The 16,257-nt window shown below is 45.9% G+C and overlaps 1 protein-coding gene and 1 pseudogene across 13 annotated transcripts in view; one reads left to right on the forward strand and one right to left on the reverse strand.

Moving 5' to 3' along the window:
* The window catches only part of CNOT2 (CCR4-NOT transcription complex subunit 2), a 139,642-nt gene that overhangs the window by 28,129 nt on the left and 95,256 nt on the right, over nt 1-16,257 (forward strand). The gene's annotated exons all lie outside the window — the stretch shown is intronic.
* Nucleotides 8,058-9,235, reverse strand: LOC132225788 (prolyl 4-hydroxylase subunit alpha-1-like; annotated as a pseudogene).

The following is a 16,257-nucleotide window of genomic DNA, read 5'->3' on the forward strand; positions in this document are numbered from 1 at the left end:
CCCTCCCCTACCTTCCCTCCAAGGCCCGACAGTCCAATCAATGCCTCTCGGTCTCTGGATCAGTCCTTGTTTATCAGTTTATTTTGTTCATTATATTCCACAAATGAGTGAAATCATGTGGTATTTATCCGCTCTCCAGTTCCATCCATGCTATGGCAAATGGTAAGAGTTCCTTTTTCTTCTTCCTCTTCTTAAAGAATACCTTTCAGCATTTCATATAATGCTGGTTTGGTGGTGATGAACTCCTTTAGCTTTTCCTTATCTGTGAAGCTCTTTATCTGACCTTCAATTCTGAATGATAGCTTTGCTGGATAAAGTAATCTTGGTTGTAGGTTCTTGCTATTCATCACTTTGAATATTTCTTGCCACTCTCTTCTGGCCTGCATGGTTTCTGTTGAGAAATCAGCTGACAGTCGTATGGGTACTCCCTTGTAGGTAACTGACTGTCTTTCTCTTGCTGCTTTTAAGATTCTCTCTTTGTCTTTTGCTCTTGGCATTTTAATTATGATGTGTCTTGCTGTGGTCCTCTTTGGATTCCTTTTGTTTGGGGTTCTCTGCGCTTCCTGGACCTGTAAGTCTATTTCTTTCACCAGGTGGGGGAAGTTTTCTGTCATTATTTCTTCAAATAGGTTTTCAATATCTTGCCCTCTCTCTTCTTCTGGTACCCCTATAATTCTGATGTTGGTACGCTTGAAGCTGTCCCAGAGGCTCCTTACACTTTCTTCATATTTTTGGAATCTTTTTTCTTTTTTCTTTTTCGGTTGGGTCTTTTTTGTTTCTTTGTATTTCAAATCTTTGACTTGATTCTTGGGATCCTCTTGTCTGCTGTTGGATCTCTGTATATTATTCTTTATTTCAGTCAGTGTATGCTTAATTTCTAGTTGGTCTTTTTTCATATCCTCCAGGGTCTCACTAAATTTATCGGCGGTTTCTATAAAATTCTTGAAAAACCTTATAAACGTGGTTTTGAACTCTATATCCAGTCGTTTCCTTTCCTCCATTTCTGTCATTTGTGACCTGTTTCTTTGTCTCCACATTTTTTATGCTTCCCTGTGTTGGTAGAGTGGTTTTGTGTGCTAGGTGTCCTGTAGGGCCCAGTGGCTCAGGCTCCCCAGTTACCTGAGGTGGACACTCTTGGTGCACCCCCTTGTGGGCTTTGTGCACAGTTTTGTTGTAGTTATGCCTTGATTGTTGTAGGATAACTGGGAGGAATTGACCTCCAGGCCACTTGGTAGTGAGAATCAGCTGTGTCTGCAATGGGTGAACTTCTGTGCTGAAGACACCCTTCTGGGGCAAGGCTTGCTTCAGTGGGGCTTTGGTGCTCACTGAGTCTGCACCCTGAGTGTGTCCCTTATGGATCTGAGGAGTTGTAATCTGGATGGTCCCCCTCTGACCACTGGGTACCCTTGCTCTTAGAGGTTACCCAGCAGGAGCTATGAAGAGAACTGCAGATTCCCCTTCCTTTTTTGGAGTTTGGAGGTGCCCTGATGAGGCCCAGCTGTGAAGCAATGCAAGCTGCTGTGGGGCCTTGGGCCTTCTCTTGGAAGTTCTGGTTCTGTGGCCCAGCTGCAGTTTGTTAGGTAATTTTCAGGTTGCAAAGGGCCAGGGCATTCATATGCAAAAGCCTCTGCTGCAGCCTGGGCGGGGCGGGGTCTCAGGGAATCAAAGGGCGGAGCAAGCAGCTATGGCAGATCCTCAGCCCTGCCCTAAGGGGCTGGGCGCATCTCAGTGTCCCGGTAATTTAATTGCTGCAAGCACCTCTGAGGGAAAGCCGCTCTCAAGTTCCGAGTTCTGCCCGCTGCCAGACAGTCCAGTTTCTCCCCGTATGAGTCCTGGGTCCCCAGAGACTTCCCAGAACCGGAGTTCAGAGCAGTCAGGAGCTTGTGACTCCCTCCCGATTCAAAAAGACAGCCGCGTCCTCAGGTACCAGCCCCTTTCCGTGCGCGCTCGAGCCTCCGTACCTTTGTACTTTACTTCCGCAGCTCCTGACCCTCAATGTGCTTTTCTCTTTCCTTCTAGTTGTAGAATTTCCACTCCGCCAGCCTTCCTGTAGTTCTGGATGATGTCCGTTTTGTCTTTTTATTGTATTTTTGAAGTTGTTGTAGGAGGCAGCAATTTCGGTGTTTACCTATGCCGCCATCTTAGTTTCCTTGATTTCTTATTTTGACAAGCCTTTCTGAATGGAGAAAAATTGGAGTTCTGGTGTTATTTAGTAGGCCAGGTAATAAATGCTTAATTTTTGTTAGGTTCTTTTTTTTTTTTTTTTTACGATGTTTTTCATTCTTGATGTACCTTTTAATTTTAAGCAAGTATAGCACTGTCACTGTGGCATTCAAATGGATATGAAAATTAGCTGTTCTGTTTCCCAGGGAAGCACTCCAAAATCTCACTTGGGTTCCTCATTTTCAAGTTGCATCATCTCCAGTTTTAGAACAGTATGCATCTCTGTGCATACATCGCACCCCTTCCTATTACATTTCCATTCTTTGGAGAGTTTTATTAGACATGTTAAAATCTCCAGGTGCTCCCATATCTGACCATGGCCAAAATGCATGTTCCAAAGTTGGGTCATTTTGTAGAGGAGTTTTGTTAGGTTCTGACTTGGGGAAACATCCTGCATGAATAAGCCTGCTTCTTTTTGATTCTTACCCTAAGATATAGTTTATGTTTCCCCCTTATTGGCTTCTTGGATTTTAAGCTGATAGCATGACTAAATCTATTTTAAGGGTTTTCAACACAGAAAAGGAAGTATAAAATGTTTATTCTTTACCCTTTATACCAGTGGTTCTCAACCTTCTGGCCCTTTAAATACAGTTCCTCATGTTGTGACCCAACCATAAAATTATTTTCGTTGCTACTTCATAACTGTAATGTTGCTATTGTTATGAATCGTAATGTAAATATCTGATATGCGTGATGGTCTTAGGCCTGTGGTAGGCAAACTGCGGCTCACAAGCCACATGTGGCTCTTTGGTCCTGTGGCATGGGCCATGAAGTTTCAATCGCACTGTACATGTGCGCCAGCATGTGGTATTTTGTGGAAGAGCCACACTCAAGGAGCCAGTTTGCTGACCACTGTCTTAGGTGACCCCTGTGAAAGGGTCGTTCGACTGCCAAAGGGGTCATGACCCACAGGTTGAGAACCGCTGCTTTATACTGATGCACTCAGAAATTTACTCTAAAAGTGTTCATTTGAGAGAAATTATTGCTCATGAGTAGACACTATTGATGCACGTGTTACATAAATTACTTTGCATTCTTGAAATTTAATTGCTCCTAGTCTGTTAAAAAGATTAAAGATAAATTTAACTTGTTTGAAAATATTTTAAAAATTGGGGTTTTTTCAAAATTAGCTTTGTTTGCAATGTAAAAAAATATTTTAAATACCCTTTTATCAAACTTACCTTTAAAATATAATTTCAACATACCTGTTAATCATCTAACATTTTATCAACTTTTAATTTATTTTCAAGTGACATCAGTGAAATTATCTATTCTGTAACAGTATGAACAATTTACAATCTGTATTTAAAGTGCCTTGTAATTGAGAGCAAGCTGTTACCAGTAGAGATGTCTCTCGCTCTAATCTAGTACATATGCAATTATGCTCTGCATAACAATGTTTCTTTCAGCTACAGATTGTGTAGACTATGGTGGCCCCATTCTATCTAATAAAAGATATTATTCTATCTAATAATATCTAATATGCAAATCGACCACCACACCACACACACTGACCACCAGAGGCAGACACTCAGTGCAGGAGCTTCCCCCTGGTGGTCAGTGCGCTCCCACAAGGAGAGCACCGCTCAGTCAGAAGCCGGGCTCATGGCTGACAAGCACAGCGGCAGTGGCGGGAGCCTCCCGCCTCCGCAGCAGCGCTAAGGATGTCCGACTGACGGACATCCCCCGAGGGCTCCCAGACTGTGAGAGGTTGCAGGCCAGCTGAGGGACACCCCCGCCCCCGTCCCAAGTGCACGGATTTCGTGCACCAGGTCTCTAGTAAGATTATAATGGAGCTGAAAAATTCCTATCACTTAGCAACATTGTAGCTGTCCTAATGTCCTAGCACAACTCATTACTCAGTTTTTGTGGTGATGTTAATGTAAACAAACCTGCTGTGGCTAGTCGTGTAAAAGTATAGCACATAGAATTGTATATAGTACATACTATTTGATAATAAGTTATTATGCTACTGGCTTATGTATTTACTAGACTATACTTTTTATTGTTATTTTAGAGTGTACTCTTTCTATTTAACAAATAGTATACTGTAAAACAGTATGTTTGTTGTGTTATGCCAGCTGCATAACATGTATCTAGTGTTTATGTCATCTCTTGATTTTATCTTTTTCTCTTGGGCTTGATTTAATCTCATGTTGTTTTGTACAGTGACATGCCATGCAGGCCAGTAGCCTAGAAGCAATAAGCTATACCATAAGCTAGGTATGTAGTAGGTTTTGCCATCTAGGATTGTGTAAGTGCAATCTGTGGTGTTGCTTCAAAGATAATTGCCTAACAATACATTTCTCAGAATCTATCCCTTCATTAAGAGGTGCATGACTAATTCATTCTAGTCTTCCTCCTAGCTTATCTGTAGCTTCTCTCTTGGACTGGGAGAAACCTAGTTGGCACAAAGCACCATCCATTTTACTTATTCTCTTCAGCATATATGCATAACAGTTTCAGAATTATTAACCTACTAGGGGCCCGGTGCACGAAATTCGTGCACTGGGTGTGGGGGGCGGGGGGGGAGTGTCTTCAGCCCAGCCTGCCCCCTCTCACATACTGGGAGCCCGCAGGCGTTGACCCCCATCACCTTCCAATCGCAGGATCAGCCCCTTGCCCAGGCCTGACGCCTCCGCCAGAGGTGTCAGGCTTGGACAGGGGACCCCCATCTCCCCCCGATCCCTGGCTCTGGCCCCCACCCAGGCCTGAGGCCTCTGGCCCAGGAATCATGCCTGGGCAGGGGACCCCCATCTCCTTCTGATCGCTTGCTCCACCCCCCTCCCAAGCCTGACGCCTCTGACCCAGGCTTCAGGCCTGGGCAAGGGGACCATCATATCCCCCCAATCCCAGGCTCAGCCCCCCGCCCAGGCCTGATGCCTCGGCCAGAGGAGTTGACCCTCATCACCCTCCGATCACCAATCACCGGATCGGCCCCTTGACCAGGCCTGAGGCCTCCAGCAGAGGTGTCAGACCTGGGCAGGGGACCCCCAGCTCCCCCCGGTTGCAGGCTCCGCCCCTGCCCAGGCCTAACGCCTCTGGCCTAGGCGTCCGGCTCGGGCAGCGGGGACCCGCAACTGCAGCGGCCCCACGATCGTGGGCTCCGCTTTAGGCCCAGGCAAGGGACCCCTAGCTCCCGGGACTGTCAGCTTCGACCGTGTCCAGCTCCCATCGCTGGCTCCACCCCTACTTCCTGCTATCACTGGCCAGGGCGGAAAAGGCACCTGATTCTCTGATCATGACTGGGGGGCAGGGCAAAGGCGGCCCCAGGGCCGCCTTTGCCCTTCCCCCCAGCTCTTAGCACCCCCCTGGGTTTCCGATCACTGTCAGTGGCAGGGGGCTTCTTCCTGCTTTCCCTTTCGCCTCCCTGCATTGTGCCTACATATGCAAATTAACCGCCATCTTGTTGGCAGTTAACTGCCAATCTTAGTTGGCAGTTAATTTGCATATAGCCCTGATTAGCCAATGAAAAGGGTATCATCGTACGCCAATTACCATTTTTCTCTTTTATTATATAGGATAGCCCTGTGAGGAATTACTTTGCCAACTAGAATACAGTGTTTATGTAGAGCTCTTTTTTTCTTCTTAATAGTTAACAGTCAAGACACCCTTTTCCAAAATTACTTAGGTCAGCACCAGTTTCATGCCTCCTTCAGTGTGGCTATGCAGTTCTGATTTTCTAACCTCCAGTTGGTTTTTATAATTTGCATACATTTAAATTTCCTCTTTTATATTGTGAAGTTCTGTGAATTTTTAATATATGCATAGCATCATACTCATCACTCTAACATCATATGGGATAGTTCCAACTCTTTAAAAGTTTCCCTGTGTATCCTCTTTTTGTTTTTTTTTTTTGTTTTGGGGTTTATTGATCACAAATAACGGACTGCAATAGAAATTCAAAAGAGAATGATAGAATATTATCCTATATAATAAAAGGCTAATATGCAAATTGACCGAACGGCAGAACGACTGGTCTCTGTGACATGCACTGACCACCAGGGGCCAGACACTCAACGCGGGATGGCTTCAGGACTGTGAGAGGGTGCAGGCCGGGCTGAGGGGATTCCCCTTGAGTGCCCGAATTTCGTGCACTGGGCTTCTAGTCCTATATAGTAAAAGCCTAATATGCTAAGTGGCTGGTCGGCTGTTCAATCAAAGTGTAATATGCTAATGATATGCTAAGGCTGCTCAACTGCTTGCTACAACGTACACTGACAACCAGGGGTCAGACAGTCAACCGTCAACCAGTCGCTATGACATGTACTGACCACCACAGGGCAGACACTCCGACCAGTAGGTTAGCTTGCTGCTGGGGTCTGGCCAATCAGGACTGAGCGAGATGGGCCGGACATGCCCTGGAGCCCTCCTGCGTTCCCTCCCTGACTGGTCAACCTCCCACATCCCTCCCTGGCCCTGAACTTGCACCAGTGGGGTCCCTCAGCCTGGCCTGTGCCCTCTTGCAATCCGGGACCCCCCAGGGTATGCCAGAGAACTGGTTTTGGCCCGATCCCATAGGCCAGGCCGAGGGACCCCACTGGTACACAAATTTCGTGCACCAGGCCTCTAGTGTAATTATAAGTGAAAATGTATAAGGATTCACCTGTAAAGTACCCATATTTATTAGACCACCTTTTCCACCTAAAATATAACTTTTGGTAATAAACAAAAAGTAGCAGTGTGGAAAAGTAAAACGTAACAACAACAAGAATTCTAACTTGAAGGGCATTTTGCAGTACGAATATTCTGATAATTCAACCTTTATAATAAAACTAGGCTCAGCAAATGATGTCATTGGCCGAATTCAGCCTGTTACCTGCTTTTGGAAATAAAGTTTTATTGGAAGATAGCCACATCGTTTCTGTATTTTTAATGGCTGCTTTTGCACTACAACATCAGAGTTGAGTGTTTTTGGTAGACTGTATGGCCTGTAAAGTCTAAAATGTATTTACTTTCTCGACCTATAAAGAAGAAATTAGAGCCCTGATTGGTTTGGCTCGGTGGATAGAGCGTCGGCCTGCGGACTGAAGGGTTCCAGGTTCGATTCCAGTCAAGGGCATATACCTTGGTTGCGGGCACATCCCCAGTGGGGGTGTGCAGGAGGCAGCTGATGGATGTTTCTCTCTCATCGATATTTCTAAGTCTCTCCCTTCCTCTCTGTAAAAACATCAATGAAGTACATTTAAAAAAAAAAAAGAAATGTGACAACTTTTGTGTATTAAAAGACAAAAATATGCCTAGTGTTTATTTAACCATCTCTTTATGAAAGCGATGGCAGATTGTACTTTACAATGAAGACTAAACAACATTTTAAAAACAAGCTGATGGTAAAAAAATAAAAGGCAAGAGCATTAAAGGTAGTCTTTCTCACAAAAGAAGAATTCTACACTAAACAGTTTATAGGATTGCATTTACATTAAGTTTCTCTTATTAAGGTAAATGATGTAGGTTGAAATAAAAAAAACTATGATATTTCAAATTCGAATAATGCTTGTGCCTAATTATATATTTCTAGTAATGTGCCTAAAAGGGAATAAAAATACTTTAAGTATTCTTTCAGATAAAAATATAGATGAATGAAACAGTTGGTTTTTGTTTAGCCTCTGAGACTAAAGGGCTCCAAAGTACATAGGAAACTTTTTCAGGAAGATGCTGAAACAAATTTGTTAAGTGTGAAATAAAAATCTCATCTATAATTTTCGTAATTAAAAGTTTAAAACCTATTTCCATATATAATGTTATTAACCAATGTCACCTAAAGAAATAAAATTTTAAAAACACATTTACAAGATTTGTTACTTGTGTTGAGGAAAAACTGGCATAAATACAGCTTAGTTAACAACTTCATTGTGATATGGTGTTATTGCCATATCAGTTATAATTTCTGTAATCTTACAAAGTAAAAGATACAGAGGTATAGTAAATTGAGGATAGAAAAAAAAGTTATTTATTCTTGGTTTTGCTAGATCTTTGACATTCAATTTATGTATCAAATAATATCAGGGAAATGCATAATACGACTTTTGTCCCACTCATGCTACTGTTTGGCTGGATCCAGAATAAATTTAGGTTTCCAGTTTCCATCATGGTAGTGGCAAAAGAGTTTTTTCTATCTTGGTGGAGTCATTTTGATACCCTCCCCACTGCACAGCATTTCTTACTTCTGTCTCTGGCAGTTAATATAGCAATCCCTTTCTTCTTCAGCATGGTTTTCTGATCAGATTGGTAATCTAAAGCAGACTTATTACCATCTTTTTATTTAGCCATTATATACTTAAAATATTTCAAATTACCATGAGCTCTCTGATGTTCAGGATCTAGTTCAAGAAGCTTCTTTGTAAGCAAAAGTGCCTTATTGAGGTTTCCCTGCTGGTACACCACATAGCTCAAATAATCTAGAACAGAGACTTTATTAGTGGTAGAAACCTCACCTTCATCCAGCTTCCTGAGTGCTTGTTCAATTCACAGTTCTGTATAGTAATAATCTTCTGTATAGGCCATTTTATCCAACTCAAAACAGTCCTCAACTATTAGAAAAGATTTGTGTTTTACTCCTGGAAGATTACCTTTTGAGATAGTATCTGTATTCAAATTGTAGATGTCTGGGAGACACAATAGAACTTTGGCTGCCCCAACCTGATCTTCATCATTAGGGAAGTACTGTCTCTGAATGGTTAGGTTAGAGATAAAGCCATCTGACATATCCTTGAGGATTAGGTTCTCAAACTCACTCCACTCAGTGTTCAGAGGTTTCATTAACTTGAATGCATTTACTGGGTGCCTGACAAATCCTTCTGGATCTTTTATCGTGCTAGCTAGCCGATCTAAATTCTCTGCCCATTTTTATATTTCTTCTAATTTGTCTTCTTCTTCCTTAATATAGTCTCTCAGGGAAGTCACCAGATCTTTCTCTCTATGGGCCAATTGAAGTAAAAAAGCCTGGATGGGACAAAAACTGGGGAAATAGAACCCCTACAATTAAAATATACTATATCATCTTGGAAGTCATAATTTTACAGGTTCACATACCTGGGAAGTGGGATGGGGGCGCATTCTTCAGTCCCCAGTGGCCTGCATACGGATGGGCTACCTCCTCCCTTCCCTCAGTCTGCTGGTGGTGCAACTCTGTGTATCCTCTTTTTCAATTGCTCCCTGTACCCCTCTTCAGTTCCCTGGCACTACTAATCTGTTTTGCCTTTCCAGAATATTATATGAATGGAAACATTTAATATATAGCCTTTTTGGTCGAGTTTCTTTCTTTCCCTTAGCAAAATGCATTTAAGATTTATCCATGTTGTATGAATTAATAGCTTGTTGTTTTTTATTGTTGAATAGAATTTTATTGTATAACGAGGCCCGGTGCACGAAATTCGTGCACTGGGGGGGGGGGGTCCCGCAGTCCAGCCTGTCCCCTCTCACAGTCCAGGAGCCCTCAGTGGATGTCCTACTGATTGCTTAGCCACAGTCTGGCAGCAGAGGCTTGGAGCAGGCGCCGTGTGTGTGTGTGTCTCCACTGGGGCCTGCCCCTAGCCATGCCACAGAGGCTCAGAGCAGGCGCGCCGGGTGTGTGTGTGTGTGTGTCCATCCCCATTGGGGGCCTGCCCTCAGCCATGTCAGAGGCTTGGAGCAGGCACCCTGTGTGTGTGTATGTCCACTGGGGGCCTGCCCCCAGCCACACCATGGAGGCGTGGAGCAGGCGCCCCTCTGTTTTGATCTCTCAGGCTCCTGGCCGTGCCTGCGTGTTGTTCTCTCTCTTGAGCGGCGGCCAGGGCGGGCTGGAAACTTGGCTTCCTCCATCGCCGGGGGCAACTCAAGCCTCCAGCTCCGTGGCCACCACCATCTTTGTTGGGTTAATTTGCATACTTGCCCTGATTGGCTGGTAGGTATAGCGGAGTGACACCAATTTGCATGTTTCCCTTTTATTAGTGTAGATGTTCTATTTTGTTTATTCACCTCATGAAGGATGCCTTCATTGGTATAAACATTCAGGTATAGATTGTGGTATGAACCTAAGTTTTTAATTGACTTTGGTAAATACCCAGGGGCACAATTGCTGGATTGTATTTTAAGTTTAATTTTATTAAAAACTGCCAAATTCTTCCAAAGTGGCTATATTTGCCTTTATTTTTGAAAGATATTTTAACTAGATTTAGAATTCTTGGTTAATAGTTGGGCCATTTGGATATTTATAACATCATGTGCAGGCCATACAAAATTATCAACTTGAAAATTAGCCTGCTATATTTGGTAAAACATTTAATTAACTCACCCCTAATGCCTTGGCAGAGCCAGACCAAGTGATTTTGCAGGCCTTATAGGGCCCATGGGCCGGACATTCCTAACCCCTGCTCTAGATCAATTTGACCTTTTAAAAATCTTTAACTTTAAAATAGTTATAAACTCATAAGAAGGTACAAAAGTAGTACAGAGAAATCCCATGTACCTATCACCTATTCCTATAGTGATGTCATCTTACTTTATATAGTAATAATGTCATCAACTATAGTACATTATTATAGCCAGAAATCAGCACAATATAATTGATACTATAAATCTAACATCATTTTATGCTTGAGTGTGGTATTATTTTAAATACTGGTGGCTTGGTGCACGGATTCGTGCACATTGAAAGGAAATTAGAAGAAATATTTTAATATTGCTATTCACCCTTTCTCTATAATAGAAGTGTCAACCAAATTCATGATCGACAATGACAGATCAAAACACACGCGTGCAATTGGCGCCAGCAAGAGCTTTATGTATATAGATAAACTTGCTTAATTAGACCTGCTTTTTGATTTTGCTAAATTTTTTCCAGCCCAGTGAAGCACTCCAACTTCTCTTTTGGGTAATTGTCAGCAACATAGTGACTATCAAAACAAAGCAGATTATTATTGTATATCACACAGGGAGAACAAAGGGTAAAATCTTTAACTGCAGCAGTGTTTGACTATATTTCTGTGCAGTGAGAAAACCTGAAGTCATTTTCAAGGTCCACTATTTCTTACTTCTTTTCAGTCAGGTCAAGTTTTTAAGCTTTCTAAATCTCCGTTTTTCCAGCTAATGAAAAGAAAATAGATTCCATCAAGTCTCCTTTCTGCCTACTCCAGGACTTCTGTGAGGATCAAATGAGATGAGACACGGGAAAATGCTTCACAGACATTTGGTTAAAGTGTGAAATGTTTGCACCTGGCTATAAAGCAAGTCATGTTTCTGGGCTGAAGAAACTGCAAGGAGGCTAGTCGCTAGGGAGAGGAAGCTGGGTGTTGCTATGTGACGTCATTACTCAGAGCCCACAGCCATGGTGGCTGGGCTGGGCTGTGGGCCACATTTTGCTCCATGAGGTCTTGGCAGCGTTGGCTGCAATTTGGTGGGGTGTCGCTCCAGGCTGGTGTTGGGGCCAGTGTCCCACTTGGGTGAAGCCTGAGTGTTGCTTTGTGGGCACCAGGTCCGTGGTGCCACTTATTGTTAAATGGCCTGTTGCTAGGGAGAGGAAGCTGGGCATTGCTATGTGACATCATTACTCGGATCCCACAGCCACCGTTTCTGGGCTGGGCTGTGGGCCACATTTTGTGCCATGGGGTCTCGGCAGCATCGGCTGTGATTTGGTGGGCTATTGCTCTGAGGTGGTGGCACGGCCTGTGTCCCACTTGGGGGAAGCCAAGTGTTGCTTTGTGGACACCAGGTCCACAGTGCCATTTCTCTGTAAATGGCCAGTGTGCATCATGGCAGCTCCTGCATTGAGTGTCTACCCCCTGGTGGTCAGTGCACATCATTGCAACCAGTCGGACACTTAGCATATTATCCTTTTATATATAGAGAGAGATTGTTGGGCTTTATTTGGGTGTACAGGTGTACTTAGAATTAGCTTGATCCTTCTGAGGTTAGGTTTTAAGCTTTTTATATATATATACACTAGAGGCCCGGTGCATGAAATCCATGCGTTGCGGGGGGGGGGGGTCCCTCAGCCCAGCCTGCACCCTCTCAAATCCGGGACCCCTCAGGGGATGTCCAACTGCCTCTCGCAATCCGGGATTGCTGGCTGCTAACCGCTCACCTGCCTGCCTGCCTGATCACCCCTAACCACCTCTGCCTGCCTGCCTGGTCGCCCCTAACTGCTACCTTGCTGGCCTGATTGCCCCTAACCACCTCTGCCTTGCCCTGCACGTAGGACCCAGAATTCCCTTCTCTGGCTGGTCGCAGGCACCCGGGACCCAGGCTTTTCTCCTCCTGGCTGGCCACAGGCACCAAGGACCTGGGCCAGCTTTGCTCGGGCCGGCTGCAGCTGCAGGGTACTGTGGGCGGGCAGTTTCGCCTGGGCCACAGCCACAGGCACCTGGGACCGCAAGGTGGGCAGCTTGTCCTTCTCCTGGGCCTGCAGCCACAGGCGCTAGCACCTAGGACTGCAGGGTGGGCAGCTCGTTCCTTTCCTGGGCCGCAGGTTTCAGGTGCTGTCGCCCGGGACCATGGGGCATGAGGCTTGTCCCTCCCCTGGGCTGCAGTCTGGCTGGTCCCCATTCCTCTCTTGCTAGCTCATTTGTAGTCAGAACATTCCCCAGACCTTCTTTTTCCATTAATCAGAAGGTAGTTAATGCCTTATAAGATTTATATGAGTATGTTTTATACAATAGGATGTTCTGAACCAGCACTAACAAAGCTTAAAACCGCTGGGCCAGCGTGGCTCAATGGTTGAGCATTGACCTATGAACCATTAGGTCATGGTTTGATTCCCCATCAGGGCACATGCCCAGTTGCAGCCTCAATCCCCAGTGTGAGGTGTGAAGGAGGCAGCCAATCAGTGATTCTCTGTCATCATTGATGTTTCTATCTCTCTCCCCATCCCTTCCTCTCTGTAATCTATCCTCCTGTCTAATAAAAGAGTAATATGCAAATTGACCATCACTCCAACACAAGATGGCCACTCCCATGTGATCATAAGATGGCTGGTTGGGGATGGCAATTGGGAGGGACTAGGCCTGAAAAGGAGGGCAGTTGGGGTCCCCATTCCTCTCTCATGAGCTTATTTGTGCCTGGCTGGTCCCCATTCCTCTCTCTACAGTGTTGAGTGTCTGAGCCGTTAAGGCCTGATGGCGTGACGACCATTTGCATATTAGACCTTTATTATATAGGACTAGAGGCCTGGTGCATGGATTGGTGCACCAGTAGGGTCCCTCGGCCTGGCCTGTGGGGATTGGGCTGAAGCCGGCTCTCCGACTTCCCCGAGGGGTCCTGGATTGCCAGAGGTGATACACCCCCAACTCAGGCTTCCCCCTCTCTGGGTCTGGGGTATGGGTGAAGCAGATTTGGGGCAGACAGTGCACCAGCATGAACCTAACCCATAGCCGATTCCGTAAGGAATCAGGCTCCCTCCTCTAATGGTTGGAGCATCTGCCCCCTGGTGGTCATTGCGCATCATAGCTACCAATTGGATGGTCGCTTAGTCTTTTATATATACACTAGAGGCCCGGTACACAAAAATTTGGGCACTCGGGGAGGGGGGGAGGGGGGCGTCCCTTAGCCTGGCCTGTGCCCTCTTGCAGTCTGGGACCCCTCAGGGGATGACCACCTGCTGGCTTAGGCCCGCTCCCCGGGGGATTGGGCCTAAGATGGCAATCAGACATCCCTCTGGCAGCCCGGCAGCCCTCGGGGGATGTCCACTTGCCAGCGGGGAACAGGCCTAAACTGCCGTCGGACATCCTTAGCACTGCTGAGGAGGTGGGAGAGGCTCCTACCACCACCGCTGTACTGGCAGCCATCAGCCTGGCTTGTGGCTGAGCACAGGTCCTCCAATGTGAGAGCAATCTGACCACCAGAGGGCAGCTCCTGCATTGAGAGTCTGCCACCTGGTGGTCGGTGTGTCTCAGAGTGACCAGTCATTCCCAGTCTTTCTGCTGTTAGGGTCAGTTTTCATATTACCCTTTTACTATATAGGATAGAGGCCTGGTGCACGGGTGGGGGCCGGCTGGTTTGCCCTGAAGGGTGTCCTGGATCAGGGTGGGGGTCCCGCTTGGGTGCCTGGTCAGCCTGGGTGAGGGGCGGAGGGCTGTTTTCAGGCTGGCCACACCCCCTTCAGGGTGTGGGTCCCACTTGGGTGCCTGGCCAGCCTGGATGAGGGGATGATGGCTGTTTGCAGCTGATCACACCCCCTTCAGGGTGGGGGTCCCCACTGGGGTGCCTGGCCACTCTGGGTGAGGGGCTGAGGGCCGTTTTCAGGCTGGCGGGTGACTGAAGCTCCCAGCCTCTCCTTTTTTTCTTTCTTTTTTTTTTTTTATTCTGGGATTTATTTATCTTCTATGGCTGTCACTGGAGGTGAGAGCTGGCTTTAGCTCTGAGGCCAGCTCCAGCTCTGAGACCTCGGCTGCTGAAAGCAGGTATCTGGGTTTGTTTGGGTTCTATAATTGTAACACTGTTGCGGTCCTGCTTGCTACAGCTCTGACGGCTGAAAGCAGGTTTCTGGGGATTGTTTAACTTATATAATTGCAACATAGTTGCTTAGAGTGCAAGGTCAGAGGCGGGTAGCGGCAGGCGGTGGAGCAAGCAAGCTTCCTGTTCGTTTCAGCTGCCTGGCTGCCGGCCACCATCTTGGTTGGCAGTTAATTTGCATATCTCGCTGATTAGCCAATGGGAAGGGTAATGAAGTTATGGTTAATTACCATGTTTCTCTATTATTAGGACTAGAGGCCCGGTGCACGAAATTTGTGCACGGGGGTGTGTGTCCCTCAGCCCAGCCTGCACCCTCCAATCTGGGACAATCCAGGACTGCTGGCTCCCAACCTCTTGCCTGCCTGCCTGCCTGATTGCCCCTAACCGCTCCCCTGCCAGCCTGATCGACGCCTAACTGCTCCCCTGCTGGCCTGATCACCTCTAACTGCCCTCCCCTGCAGGCCTGGTCCCCCCCCAACTGCCCTTCCCTACTGGCCTGATCGCCCACAACTGCCCTCCCTTTCAGGGCTGGTCCCTCCCAACTGCCATCTCCTGCTGGCCTTATCGCCCCCAACTGCCCTCCCCTGCCATCCATCTTGTGTTGGAGTGATGGTTAATTTGCATATTACTCTTTTATTAGATAGGAGGATAGATTACAGAGAGGAAGGGATGGGGAGAGAGATAGAAACATCAGTGATGACAGAGAATCACTGATTGGCTGCCTCCTTCACACCTCACACTGGGGATTGAGGCTGCAACTGGGCATGTGCCCTGATGGGGAATCAAACCATGACCTAATGGTTCATAGGTCAATGCTCAACCATTGAGCCACGCTGGCCCAGCAGTTTTAAGCTTTGTTAGTGCTGGTTTAGAACATCCTATTGTATAAAACATACTCATACAACCTTATAAGGCATTAACTACCTTCTGATTAATGGAAACAGAAGGTCTGGGGAATGTTCTGACTCCTTTTTTTTTTTTTTTTTTTCCTAATCCTCACCTGAAGGTATTTCTTCGGTTGATTTTTACAGAGAATGAGAGGGACTGGGGAGGCAGAGAGAAAAAGAACATTTATGTGAGAGAGACACATTGATTTGTTGCCTCCCACCCCTATTAGGGCTGCAGATCAAACCTGCAAACAAGGTATGCTCCCTTGACCAGGAATTGAACCCAAAACCCTTCAGCCTGTGGGCCGACATACTAACCACTGAGCAACTGGCCAGGGCCTGACTTCTACTTTTCAGAGGCTTTTTTCTCCAGACTCAATCCTTTTTTCATATGCATGCACAGATCATTACTCAGCCAAAACCTTAAGGAGAATCTCTCTCTTGATCTTTGGAGTTCTTTGCCCCTGCAGCTTCCTTCTCTTCATTAGTTCTGCAAATTCTAGCTGCCTTGGTGTCTCCCCTAACTCTGAACTCTCTTTAATTCAGTGAGACCATTGGGCTCTGAATGGGTCCCATCTCTACCTTCCCGGTTTCATTCAGCATCATAACTCTGCAGGCAATAGGGTTACTTCATTTTTTTTCCTCTTGAAGATCTCTGCTCTTAGATAATGTCCAGTGTCTGAAAATTAGTTTCACATATTTTGTCTAGTTTTCTGCTTTT

Source organism: Myotis daubentonii, chromosome 2 (assembly GCF_963259705.1).
Source record: "Myotis daubentonii chromosome 2, mMyoDau2.1, whole genome shotgun sequence".
In the NCBI taxonomy this organism is placed as follows: domain Eukaryota; kingdom Metazoa; phylum Chordata; class Mammalia; order Chiroptera; family Vespertilionidae; genus Myotis; species Myotis daubentonii.